Genomic DNA, 14,427 nt, shown 5'->3' with positions numbered 1-14,427 from the left:
AAAGGGCCACTCCAAACCTCCAAGCGGCTAGCACACTCTCCCCTCCAAAATACCTGGATTGTTACTTACTAACCTATATTCCATCCTGGCCGCCCCAGACCCATGCTGCAACCCTCAAGGGTCACAATCTCCGACTCTTTCATGTGGCAGTCTCTCTGTCCTGCACTCTCAGGCCTGGTCCTTCTCCTTTTCCTGTCATGGGGATTCTAAATCCTTCTTCTCTCAGTCCCCTTGCCCACAAATCTTAAAGTCTGACCTCTGTATCTTTACCAAGCCATTAGAAACCAGCAATTTTATTTACCAATCAGAACCAACTGGGGGCAGGGACCCTCAGCATCTTACATGTGGATTCTCCTGTAATTTTGGAAACCCAATTAACACAATACAAGCACTGGACCAAATCTACAACACTAATACACTTATGAACTCACAGAGATTATAATGGCACACACAAACCCTACACAGGTTCAAACAAGACAGTATCCCAACACTGAGAGGAGGAACTAGACACAAAATCTGACCCTTAACCCAGAAGTTAGTTGCAATTGAAGCCTGCTGGGGAAGGGAAAAATCATATTTTCTCCAAGGGATTGTCTCAACCACACTTGAGGGCAGACCCATGCCCAGGACTAGTTGGCAGGCCCATGCCCAGGACTAGTAACCTCAAACCAACTGCATGGCATGGAGAGAGGAAAGGAGGGGAAGGGAGGAAAGAAGGAGGAAGGGGAGAGACTCTGTGTGTGTGTGTGTGTGTGTGTGTGTGTGTGTGTGTGTGTGTATACAACATTAATTAAAGTTCCATGAGACCCTAGGTTTGAGCTTCACCACTAGGCAGAAAATAGTCAAAACTGTCCATGGAGCTTTGTAGAAGTTTGTTAGAATTTGGGGGAAATCTCTCTTTAGCAAGTGTTGCTGGGGAAACTACACACACACACACACACACACACACACACACACACACACACACACAGTTAAAACTAATTCCCCTTATCCCTCTGTGTTCAAAAATCAAAGGAGATCAAATGCCAAAATCTTGGCTCTTAACCTTAGGATGCCCTGAACAAAGCAAGAGAGACCCTCTGGGAGACTTTTTGAGTGTGTCTCCAGTAGTTCAAAAAGGGCATCGCATCAAAGCACAAGTCTTCTGCACAGGAACGGAATCAACACAATGAAGAGTCAGTCTACAGAAGGGAAAAATATTTACCAGCTATTCATCCAAGAGAGGATTAATATCCAGAATATACTTAGAAACTTAAACCCCAAAAGAACAAGCAATCCAATTAAAGATATGGGTAATTTAACACAAAGAAGAAAGAGGGGGAAAGAGGGAGGAAGAACAAGAACGAAGAGGAGAAGGAGAAGCAGAAGCAGCAGTGCAAAGAGCTAATAATTGTACAAAAAAATAAAATCTGTAGTCATAAGAGAAATGCAATCCAAATCACAATGAGATTCCTTCTCAAAAATAGTCCAAATGTCTATCAAGAATACAAAACCAAAAATATTAATATTGAAGAGGATGTCAGACAAGGGAGTCCTTATACACCAATAGTGGAAATTTAAGTTAAACAGACACTATGGAAATTAGAATAGAGATTCCTCAAAAATTAAAATATAGAACTATATTATAATCCAGCCATGACACTCCTTGCAATCAACGTCAGCATACAATGGAGATATCTGCACAGGCAACACTCTTCTCAATAACCAAGACTATGAATCACCCTCTGTATCCATCAACACATGAGTGGATGAAAAAAATGGGATGTATATATAAAATCTCATGACAATCACAGAAAATGAGGGGTGGGAACTGTAGGTCATTATGCTATACAAAATAATCTAAGCTCAAAATATAATTATATATTATTCCTCTAGTATGCAGGATCTACAGGGAGAATGAGTTAAAAGGGAGGAAAAAGGGATGGTAAAAGGGGTAGACCAAAGTGGACAGCATACATGATGAAAAGAGTGAACCCATTATCCTATAAAATTAATGTGGGATAAATAATAAATATGGAAAAGATAATCTACTGTGGTGAATCCTCACACAATTTACATCCTTAATTAAGCCAAGATCAAGGATGAAAACTTTAATAGCCTTTGTTGACTGTGTACTACCCACCAAGTGCTATAATATTTATCTTCAATACAAAGCCTGGGAGGTAGTCATAATTCTCATCTTTCAGAGGAGCAAGGGACTGAAAGACAATAATTCCTTCGCTTTATCTACCAATTCATTTAATAAGTCAACATACTAATATATTAAGCACTTTGTGCTACCACAGAGAGTGTTTCTTCTGTGCTATCAGTTATTTAGCTTCCTAGCTAGCTTTTCTATATTATTATTATTTTAATCTTCTCCAAAGCCTAGGAACTGTGATGAGCCATTATGATTCCCAGCTTGAGGACATAATAGTGTATGAGAAGAGTGAAACTGGCACAGTGAATATTAGAATGATAAGACAGATACAAGGCCCTCAAGGTGTCCCTATATCTGTTCCTTTCCCATGGTACAAATTATATATATTTCTTTTCTTTGGATTTGTTGTTGTTGTTGCTTTGATAAACATCATGACCAAAAGCAACCTGAGAAGGAATGTGTTCATTTCATCTTACAGATTAGTCTGTTCCTGAGGGATTTCAAGGCAAGAACTCAAAGCAGAAAGCTACAACAGATTCCACGGAGGAACCCTCCTCACTGACCCTGCTCTCTCAGGCTTATGTCCAGCTAGCTTTGTTTATCCTCCAATAACCCAAGTCTGTGTCCCGTTGACAGCTAAAGCAAACCAGGAACCCTACCCCTTGTCAATTTGATGCACCAACATTTCACCTTAAGCTATAATCTTTTCTTTCTTATTAGTCTCCAGGAACTTATGTGAATATCAAAACATAAAACAAGTGCATTAACAGTCCCACACTCTTGACAAACCTCAATGCTTTGAAAAAAATCAAACAGTAACCTATCCCACTGTAATGCCTACAAACTACAACAATGGACAATATATCCCAAAAGATACAATAGTAGAACTTATATCTTGGGGGTAACTCAAACACCTCTGATTCGGACTTAAGGCCCACTAACTAGAAGGGAATTCATGCCTGACACTGTAAACTTAGGCAACCAGCCATGGAACCTAGAAAACCTGCTGTTACCATTCCCCAAACCAGTAAACTTTCTCACTGCAGTCTAAATAACATATTCACTTAATTTACTCTTACCTTATACACACAGATAAGTGTTGATCTCACCCAACATCAAAGAGATCACTACTGAAAAGCCACTACTGGTCAGAGATGCTGCTCACTCCTGATTAATACATTGCGTCATAACCCTTCCACCGAACGCTTAGGGGACAGCCCAGAAGAAATTCGAAGAGATAGTAAGACTACTGCTATCTGCTGAAGGACTACTAACATTACTGTGACCTAGTCTCTTCTAAAAAGAAAAAAAAAGAAAAGAAAAAAGATGGGGAGCACAAAGTGAGAGGGCAGGAAAGAGAGGGTTCCTCTAGGAAAAGTTGGGAAAAGGAGTGAGGAGTTAAATAGGGTGAAGATACAGATATACTGTATGAGATTTCCAAAGAATTATTTTTTAAAAAGAACATACTTTTGCTAGTTCAGTGTCTCTTTAAAGTGCTTTAACTCTGACTCCTGTAAAGCCAAAAAGAAATTAAATACTTTCTTTTCCAAGAAAGGAGGAGAAGCAAGGCATAATTACAATCAGATCAACATAAAACAGAAGTCCAGTAAGTCACTCTGTGTCACATCTGGGACTCGCTCCTGACCTAGTTTCAAAAGGCTTTGGTAACTCAGCTTCTTCAGCTCTGCCAGCCATAGCTGTCTAATAGTCTCAGGCCATCTCTGTGAAACAGCAGCCACTCCTCTTGGAGGATGTTCTATGGTTCTCACTCCAGTATTCTGGGGTCCTCATTAAAAATGATACTTTTACCAATTCCCTTTCCTCTTCTCTCTTCAGAACTTGTCACATGCCAAATGCCAGCCACTCTCCATAACCCTCCTTGCTCTTGCATCTCTTGTACCTTCAAAACCAGTGCTAGATGGGTGATCCTTATACATAATTAAGTTCAGCTTCCAACTTTAGATGTAGAAAGATCCCCATACCCACAGTCATTACTAGTACAGCAACTACTGTATGCTAACCCTGTGGGAATACTTCCCGAACAATTTCACCTCAATGATGCTGATGTCTTGTTAATCCTAACTGATTTCTCACCCACAGGTGAGCAGCATCAGGAAAGAGATTATATTCCTAGGTTCTAGTCTCTTGTCAGTTCACAGATAATTCTCCAGCCCCCACTGACCAAATACCAGATTAATTCAAATACATCACACAAAGATCCTCAACAGAGACCTTTCTTCCCTCTCAAACTTGAGCTGGGCCTTCCGTCATCTTGATTTCTCTCAGCATTCTTATATCTAAGTTCCCACAGATCAGCCTATTAAGGTCTAAGCACTCGACACCTTTTCCAGCTCAGATCTCCAAATGGTTCTACAGTGCTACCCCCAAAGCAGGTTCACCGCAGCAACAGGCTTCTCACTCAGTACCACTCTAATGAAGCATGGAGCAAAAGCATTTTAGGAATCAAAGGGTTTATTTCATCTTGAAGGTTACAGTCCATTGTTGATGGAAGTCAGCAATGAAACCAAAGCAAGGCTTTCTTTCTTGCTTTGAAACGGAAACCACAGAGTGAGGAATTCTGTTTACTATCAGGCTATTGCGTTCATGTTCAGCTATCTTTCTTGTATCGTCAGGGCCGACCTGCGCAGTGATGGCACTGTGCACAGTGGTCTGGCCCTCCTACAGCATAGCACTCAATATGATTGAGGCAATCCTCCAAGTTGAGAGTCCCTCAGATAAGTAAGCATCCTTTAAAAAATGATTTCTATTTTATATCGTTTGTGGGTTTGTTTGTTTGTTTTGTTTTGTTTTGTTTTTTGGTATTTCTTGATGTTGTATTCCTAGCAATCTGTTACTGTGTTATGTTTTATAGGTATAAAGATAAAAAGAATGCATTCCTGCATTGTGATATCTAAGAGATATTTCATAAGGGCACAAGTATAGACATAGCGCATTACAACAGGAGTAACTGTCAACAATATAAGGTAGAGTCTGGAAGATTTGTACTGGCATCATGCAGACATTCCTTTTCCTTATTGATCTTCTTCTGCACTGACCTTATCAGTGAGGCTCTCTCTGTGTGCCAGTCAGCTCCCCTGGTTTCTTTCTTGTGCTAGTTTCCTTTTATAAAGGTTCTTAATGGGCTCCTGTTCTAAATTGCATACCCCAAATTTCAGTTTCTGTTGGTTCTCAAATAAGGCACTTTGGCTTTCACCGAAGTGACAGAGTGTCTTATAGACAGCTTTTGGTGCAATCAGTCAGCTGACACTTCCCCCAGCAAGATATCCACCAGGACCAGTCAGTCTCTACCAGTCCTGCAGGGATTGAGTCTGTCCCTGCAGCTGAATCCTGCTAACTACATCACACATGAAGTCTAAGCTCTGAAGCCAGGAATGAAGTCAGGTTATAAGAGGCCAGGCAGTTGAAGAGAACTTGGAAACCACAAGTAGATGATATATATTTTGTTCATACTAGGGGAAGGCTTGCTGGGCAGGCAGACATCCAGCGCACACTGTTACACACAGGCTACACATAGGTAGACACACAGAGACAGACCAGCACACAGGTAAAGCCGTATGGATACAAAGTTTTGAAAGGTGGCATTGTGTCTGAAATGGTTATATTATAGATTACATCACAGTTTACTCTTTGGTTTCCAGGATTTCTAATGTCGGTTATTCATAGACCTGTGGTTGTAGAGCCACCTTGGCCCATGCTGGATATGAGCACCATGCTGTCCAAACGTACACTGTTCTTTATAATCCTCAGTTTCTTCTCATAGACAGGCAAGCTCCAAGAATAGGAGGAAAATCGTTGGGATACAGGAGGGGGGAAGAAAGGTATCGGTGCGTAGAGTAGGACAGAGACACAGGGTTCACAGGAATAGTTATATCCAACGAGCTTGGTTGCTAAGAACGGGGATGACAAACCTAGTCGAGAGTATAGTCTTCAAGTTTTCCAAAGAAACAATAAAATAAAAATTGTTTTGATGGAAAAAGAAACACCACTACCACCGGCAGCAAGAACAAACAAACAAACAAAACACGATGGTCTTTTCTCAGGGTTCCAACGGCTGCAAAAAACATAATGTTTTAAAGAGCAATAACTCGGTAGTTAAGAGTACATACTGCTCTCGCAGAAGGCTGGAGTTTGGCAGCTCACAGTGATTGATAACCCCATCTGCAGGAGTTCCAACACTCTTCTGACCGCTAAAGGTACCTATGTGTGTGCACACACACAGGTGTGCATTCATGTTCACGTGCACATATGTGTACATGTACATACAGACATACACAGATAAAGAAGCAAAATATTTAATTTTTAAAACTATGATGCTTCCAAATAATACCTTTCTTGACTTCCCAAGCCAGATCTTTGTCTATCAAATCGCAGCTCATTGTGGTAGCCACAAAGTCTCCACCATTCAAAAGAGCAGTGTCTTCAGCAGCACTGTGTGAACTGGTCAAACCTTGTTCTGTCCCACATAACCAGACTTCGACAAGGCTTAAGTTCAAACCTAGCTTTGTGAAGATAAAAATCCCGTGCTGTCTTCACCATCCCGATGCTTCCTGTAAGCCAAACTATCAGTACTTTTTCTAATGGTTCGTTTCTCAGGACCATTACAGAGAAAAAAAAAAAACAGGTTAGTATTTTCAAAGGCAATAAACTTTGCAAGCAAAGACTCACTGTACAAACATTAGTCACTATCATTACCAAATAATTTGTTATATAACCATTTGGGACATGCTAGAACCAAAATATTAAGTGTGATTGAACAAGGTGAAAGAGAACCAAAAACTACAGAAACATTCTTGGGGGTGAAATTGGACCTGGCCCTCAGACAATGTGTTTGGTTTTCTTGAAAGATTCTGTCCGCAACTCTCCACCACACCTTCCATAGCTCCAGGGTGCCGAAGCTGAGGTGGTCTTCGGTAGAGCAAAAGGCAGGACCTACTGTGCTGATGGTACGTACAGAAGGTAGATGGAGGGCTTCTCTCAACGGCAATGTTCCTCTCTGGCTCCTGGTTGCCTCCTGGGGCCTGGCCTCTTTTTTCCAGACCTTAAATCAGGATGCTTTATCAGGCTGACTTCCTGCAGCTGAATCTTGTTTTGGACTTGCCCTCCTTCCTTCTCATCTAATTCCATTTGGCCTGGTGTTCTTGATTCTCGAAAGTCGGTGGAGCCAAGCCCTTGCCTCTGCACTGGAATTGGATTTAGACCTCATATGTGGAATGGAAGAGAATGTGGTCAGATTCCTGGTAGATGCTTCAAGGGGGAACAACTGGTCTTCTTACGTGGGGTGTATATGATCTAGCACCGTGCAACAAGGTGAGGAGACTTCAGAGGAATAAAAAAGAAAGAGTAGTGTTTTTCCAAATAGGATCTGCAGGGCCGATCTGCAGAGCAAACAGACTTATAATTAGCAGCCCTTCCCTGAGTATCTTTGGTCAGATTTCTTTCCATTTTGAGATGCTGAGTGACAGAAGAAGTCAAGTCAAGCCCTACGTCTTATACTATATTGGCTCAACGGCGTCCAGGTAGGTACGGAGTTAGAGATCTACCCACCTTGCCACATAAACAACAAAACCACCCTCAAACGTTTCCCCAGATCTCCCTGCCACTGATTTTAGGCTATGCCTCTACCTCCGTGAGCAAAGGACCTCCTGGGAGGCTACAAAGGATGGGATTTGAAAATAAAAACTGATTCCCCCCTGCCCGTTTTCACACCCTGTCTGGCCTGACCTGTCTCCCCTCTCCCCTTCCACCCACAACTCCTCCCGGTCCCCAAGGGGTGCTGCTCTGGAGCCAAAATCCACTCTGTCAGCACAAGAGAAGCTTTGCCTTCTCTTGCTCCACATGCCATGTGACCCTGGAGAACCTCCAGGGCATATTTCATCTGGCATCAACATCTCGAGGTCACCATGACCCAGAACTTCCTGCACTCTGGGGCCAGCCAGCCAGCACCTGCCAAAGCCAGCTATGGCAAGGAATGAGCGCTGCTTGGGGAGAGCTGACCATGTGTGGTGCCGGCAGCGGCCCTGTCTGCCAGCAGACGGTAGCACTGGTTTTCCACTGTTGTCCATTCACCAGACTTGGCGAGCTTTGTCCCTTCCCTAGGACCAAGTCAACAAACTAAGACCGGAGGAGCTGTGCAGCTCAGGCATGCAGCGGAAAGCTATTACTTTTTGCCTTGATGGGGATAGCTATCTATTCTTAGGGGACCCTGGAGACTCTGGTCTCCCAAATGTCCCAGCATTGCACTGTGCCAAACACTGCAATTTCATCATTCAAGAGTTTTTTAATTTTATGGATTTGCTATACGATCTTTTTCCCTCATGAATAAATGAAACTGTTTTAGTGGCAAAAGACTTCATCTTGAATTTTGCATGGGTCAAATGATTAAGACCACAAAAGTGATGTTATTATACAGGATCCCTGTCTATGTAAGGTCATGATGTTTAAGGCCTATGAAATACTTTAAAGCATAAATGCATAAATAAATAAGGCCAGTGGTCCTTCGCCACGTATGCTAAGGAGGCCTTTGGGTGTCAAGGAAAACAATCCACTCCCTACCCTAGAAAAAAATCACAGCCACTCAAGGTTTCCTCACAATTTTGAGAAAGTAGAGACTCTGGAAAACCAACTGTGGATGGTTTTAATTTGGTTTTGTTTTTCATAATACTAGGGATTGAATCTAGGTCCTGTAAGTGCTCAACCACTGAGTTATATCTCCAGCCCTCCTTTTATTTTATTTTATTTCGTTAATGCTTTTAACATTAAGGGAGAGTTTTACTGGGCCACTCTGGCTTGCTCTGAGCTCACTCTGCAGAGTAGTCAGGCTTGACCTTCTGCCCTTCTCTTTTATCCTTCCCAGAAACTGGGATTACAGGCCTGAGCCACCCAGACCAATTGTATTATTCTAGTCTACCTTCAGTCCAATTTCTTTACCTTCCAGGACACTCATTTTGCAGGAAGGGAAATGGGAAACCCAGAGAAGATGTTAACTATTGCAAAGAACAAGCTGGTTAGGGCCTGATAAACCCAGGTCTCCAACATCATGGAAGACTGTAACATAGCAACTACCCTTAGGAGCTCTCATTTTTCTTTCTCTTGGGTTCTTTTCTCCATAACGTTCTTCTCTGATTCTCTCATTAGTTCTTCTTGCTTTTGCACACTTGATTTCCTCTTTTATTTTTCTCTATGTCAGCCTCTTTATTCACTTTCTACATCAAGGTTCAGAAGCAGAATCAATGAGTGAGTCTTAGTCCTTTTGTTCTTGGTGAACCAAAGGTCATAAAGTCAAAGCCAAGAGCTTAGAATAAGTTTACAGAAAGAAGTAAGCTGGGCTTCTGTCTTTCCCACGCAATCACATCTACTGCAAATAGGTCTTTTGGATAATTCTGTCTAAAATGGCTTTTTAAATGACCAGAGAAAGAATTGGGACAGCAAGCAATTGCATAGGTAAGTGTTTCTCCACAAGTGGTCCTAGGGGCCAGGGGTATTTCTGAGACACAATCATGGACCTCATAAGGTCCAAACAATTTATCAATGGGGCTAAGATTTAATCTTTTTTTCATATATTTCAGTTTCATTGATATGTAAAAGTCATATCAGATGGAATTACTGGAGCCTCACTGTACACCAAGGTGGTAAAGCTAACATGGGTTGGCTTCATCACCAGGAGGAAAAGTGAAAGCAGAAAATGACCTTCCCTTTAGAATACCTTTAACAAAGCAGTTATTGCTTTTTTTTTAAATGAAATTTGGAGCCTTCTGTATCAATCCTTTTATATTTCATAATAAAATGGAAACTATGGAAAGTACATCAGTAGACCAAAAGATAAGAGTTATCTCAAAAAGAAATGATGCACAAGTAATCTAAAATTTCATTTTCATTACATTGATATGGAAGAACAAAGGACAATTGTTCATTTAAACATGAATGGTTTTAGTGACAGTGTGAACATATTCAGCCAATATGGAAAGCTGTTGGCACTTCCTCAGGAAGCTGGGGTCCATCTACCTCATGCTCTAGCTATATCGCTCTTGTATATATACCTAAAATAATGTACATCCCACTAAAGAGACATTGCTGATCTATTCGTAATTGCTGGAAATATGAAATAACTTAGATTCATCTGTCAAGAGGTGAATGAATAAAGAAAATGTGGATATTTACACGGTAGATTATTACTCAGGCGTTACAAAACCAAAATCATGGAGCTGGAGAGATGGCTCAACAGTTAAAAGCAATGACTGCTTTTCTAGAGGTCCTGAGTTTAATTCTCAGCAACTACATGGTGGCTCACATCCATCTGAAATGAAATCCAATGCCCTTTTCTGGTATGTCTGAAAACACTGTACTCATATACATAAAATAAATAAATAATTCTTTGAAAATATAATGGAATTTGCAGGAAAATCAATGAAACTATAAAAAAATCCTGAGTGAGGTAACCCAGATCCTGAAAAACAAATATGGTATATACTTGTTTATACATAAATGTTAGTTGGTTAGTCTTCAATAAGCAGGCTAAAATTTGTATTATCACAGAGATTAAACATAGAAGAATAAATTAGCAGAGAGGAAAGGATATCCTTAGGAAGAAGAAGTCGAATAGACAGTGTGGATAGTTGGTGGGGTAGGAGTTGGGGTGCTGGAATGGGAGGATCAACCAGGGAAAGGGAGGGAAGACAGGGAGGGAAGAGGAAATATGGGGAGGGATAGCTAAAATTAAGGGCAATTTGAGGGGTCATAGGGAGACCAAATTCTATAGGATAGAAGCTTTACACACACACACACACACACACACACACACACACACACACACGAAGGTGCACTAAATGAAAATGCCAATTATCAGAGGAGACAACTAGATAACTTTCAACACAAAAATGAAGCTTTAGTTACATCTGATGAGTTGCTAGCCAGTAAGGTCACATGTGAATCCTTAAGCTATTGCAAAGGCTATAGGTTGCTCTCTAGACAACAAGGTCCAATTGCTGAAGACAATACATAACTCCCTGAGAACAGGAAAGTCGAGCTGGTGCCTATGTAAAACCTTCACCCCTGCTGACTAGTGTTCATGATACTAGAAGTTACTCTGAACACTACCAGAGGAGAAAGACATATCCCCCCAACTCCAAATCCTTCAATCTCAGTGGTGATCAGCATGCAAGAGGCACTGGAGCAATAGTGGTACAAAAGTTGTAGGAGTAACCAACCACCCTCTGACTGGAACTAAGGCCCACCCCGTGGTGTGTAAATCATGCCCAACACTTCCTGGGTAGCCAAGAACCTGAGACTAGATAGGTCAGAGAAAAACCAAAAACTACTGCTCTGCTAAAGGAACATAGCAATAAAAGGACACCTTACAACATTCCACTATACTGACAGACTCATAGACTCACTATACTGCTATACTCAGATATCATCATGGAAGCTTCCCCCAGCAGCAGATGGAAACAAATATACAGACCCACACTGGATAGTACACAGAGAGATCATGGAATACTCAGCCCTAAATGGGATGTCTCATCAAATCCTTCCCCTCAGATCTTAGGGAACTCTGTGGAAGAGAGGGCAGAAAGAGTGTAAGAGCCAGAGGGGATAGAAAACACTAAGGAAACCTAACCTAAACACAGCTGAACTGATACACATATGGACTCAGAGACTGTGGCAGCATGCATAGGGCCTATGGGCCAACCAGGGTAGAGAGGAGAACTAGACGCAAGCACTCATTTCTAATCTAGAAGCTTTCTCCAATTGAAAACTGTTCTCAGAGGGGAAAAAATAGTTTTCTCCATTGGAGTCTCATTGGGTATACAAACCACAATTACCAGTAAGACCCCATGCCCACCAATATATGGACAACACAAAACAAACTCAATGTTACCTTTGAAGTTTGTTTTTTTTTTCCTTTGCTTATAGACCTTTAGCTTGTACATAGTTGCTGCCTTTGTTTGTATGGGCTTTCCATGTGTGCAAATGTGTATGTCTCTGCATCTGTTTGAGATTTGTGTACTTTGGGGGGCTCTCTCTTTTCCTGTCTACTTTTTCATGTTTTGATTTGTTTTGTTATTAATATTATTTTAGGCGTCCATTTTTATTCTAATGAGTGAAAGAAAGTATGTAGATTTGGGTAGGAATCTGGGGAGGATCTGGGGGCGTTGGAGGAGGGAAATTGGTCATCAGAATACACTGGGTGGGAAAAATCTATGTTCAATAAGAAATAAATAAACTTGAGTGTTCTGTTCTGATGATACTTTTCCCACTATGAACCAAAAATATCAATACTAGATACCTTTAAAAGATTTAATAGCTTTAAACACTTAAACGTTTTCTGACAAGATTGGTAATTATAATAAAATGGGGACCATATGAATATCTGAATAGATGGTGCCAATATTTGGAAGACTGGCAGGAAGCAGTGAAATCATATTTTCCAAATGACCAATGCATAGTGTTATAATGTATGTAGAAAATACTCATTTTCAAGGCAAGGTGGACTCATGAGCTTTGTTATAGCTGAACAGGAGATGTGTATCAGTCTGGTTCCTCAACACAACCAACCTTTAAGCTTTCCTAACTAATAGAGTTTTGACGTTAATAACAAAGAAACCTGCCTACAATTGACCTCAATACATTACTAAGTTTCTACCATTTCCCAATCACAAGTAAGTATAAAGCAAAGGTTCTCGTATCTCCTTAAACTAAACAAAACATTGTTCCGGAGTGGATATCAAAGAAGGCAAGAGAATATGTCCTCAATAACTCAGATTTAAAGAAGTTTGCAAAATGTAAAATAATGCCATAACTTAGAAAACAAAACAAAACCTTCATGACTAATGTATTTCTCTAATTCTCAAACTTCTGATGTATTAAATATGAATAGGTAGAAGATGGTAAGAAAAAGCCCTTTGGGTTCCATAGTACTTTTTTAAAATTTATAAAAAGATTGAGGCACAAATACTTGAGTTCTGTTGTTACACACGACCGATGTGGGGGCTGTAAGGGAAGAACAAGCAGGCCTCTAGCCAAGAAGAAACAGCCCTACTCCTGCTGGTCTCAGGACAAGATTTTCAGGGTTTAGATGTGTCTCGACCTCACTCTTCCCCAAACTGGCTTTCCCAATTGCACAGCTTTCCAGCCTCCCAATATACCATCCTATATTATTTTGGTTTTGTTTTTAGTCTTTAACTTTATTTACTTTTATGTGACTGAGACTTTTGCATGCATGTATGGATAGGCACCGTGTGTCTGCCTGGTGCTCTTGGAGGTCAGAAGAAGGTGCTAAGAGTGGAATTGGAGTCCTACACCATTGTAAACATTTGGTGGGTGGTGGGAATTGAACCTGGGTTCTGCAGAACAGCAACAAATGCTCTTAACTGCTAAGCTATCTCTCTAGCTCCTATAGACCGTGCTTAAGAGAAGGAAAGCTGCTCACAGTGATGCTCCCTTACGGACAAGCCAGGGAGTTGAGGCCAGTGCTATACACGGTGAGGGGTCAAGCTCTGAACTTGCCATCAGGAGTAAGATAGACCATGCAGAACTGATAGCTTCTCTGTGCATGGGAGTGCCACGGGAGGGAACAATCTGACTGCTACTAGAAATCCACTCCAGCAGAGGAGAGTGAGACTAAAGCAGTCTTCCATGGGGAGTAATAGAGGCTTCAGAGACATGAGCATAAAATCAACCTCTAGGACACAAAACTAGAGAAGACGCCACAAGGACAGGAAGGAATTGTTAGCAACCAAGCAGACTCCATTAGGTGAGGAACAAGCCTTCTGCTAGACACAGTGAGATACAGCCCGGAAGCCTCCTGAAGGAAGTCTCTCACACAGCTGGTTTTCTGGAAATGCTTGCCAGGTGATTCTGCACATGAAAACAATGATTTAGTAAGCCAATGATGATCTTAGCTCTGTCTTACCCATCCCCTATGGTATATAAAAAAAAAATCATCTGATTTATGCCAAGTGAAAACCAGACCCAGACTTGGGCCCTGACTAAATGCTATTTCCTGGCTCCACGTCTTCCCTCACTATACAGTCTCTTCTTATGTTCCATCTGTCATGAGAAGGACATCTGTCATGAGAAGAACACTGGATAAGAAAAGAGAGATCAGGCAGGAGCATTGAGGTTCCTCCTGTAGGAAACATCTGGATCCCTGCTGGTCTGTGTACCTGATGCGATCTCTGGAGACCCGAGGAGCTCTGGCCAGGCCAGAGCAGCCAAGGTGTTGCACCTTCCGAAACGGAGGGAGAGTCGATCTTCCGCCACCATGGCTG

The sequence above is a fragment of the Mus pahari genome, chromosome 12 (assembly GCF_900095145.1).
Source record: "Mus pahari chromosome 12, PAHARI_EIJ_v1.1, whole genome shotgun sequence".
NCBI classification, from domain to species: Eukaryota; Metazoa; Chordata; class Mammalia; order Rodentia; family Muridae; genus Mus; species Mus pahari.
This window is presented reverse-complemented; position numbering follows the sequence as displayed.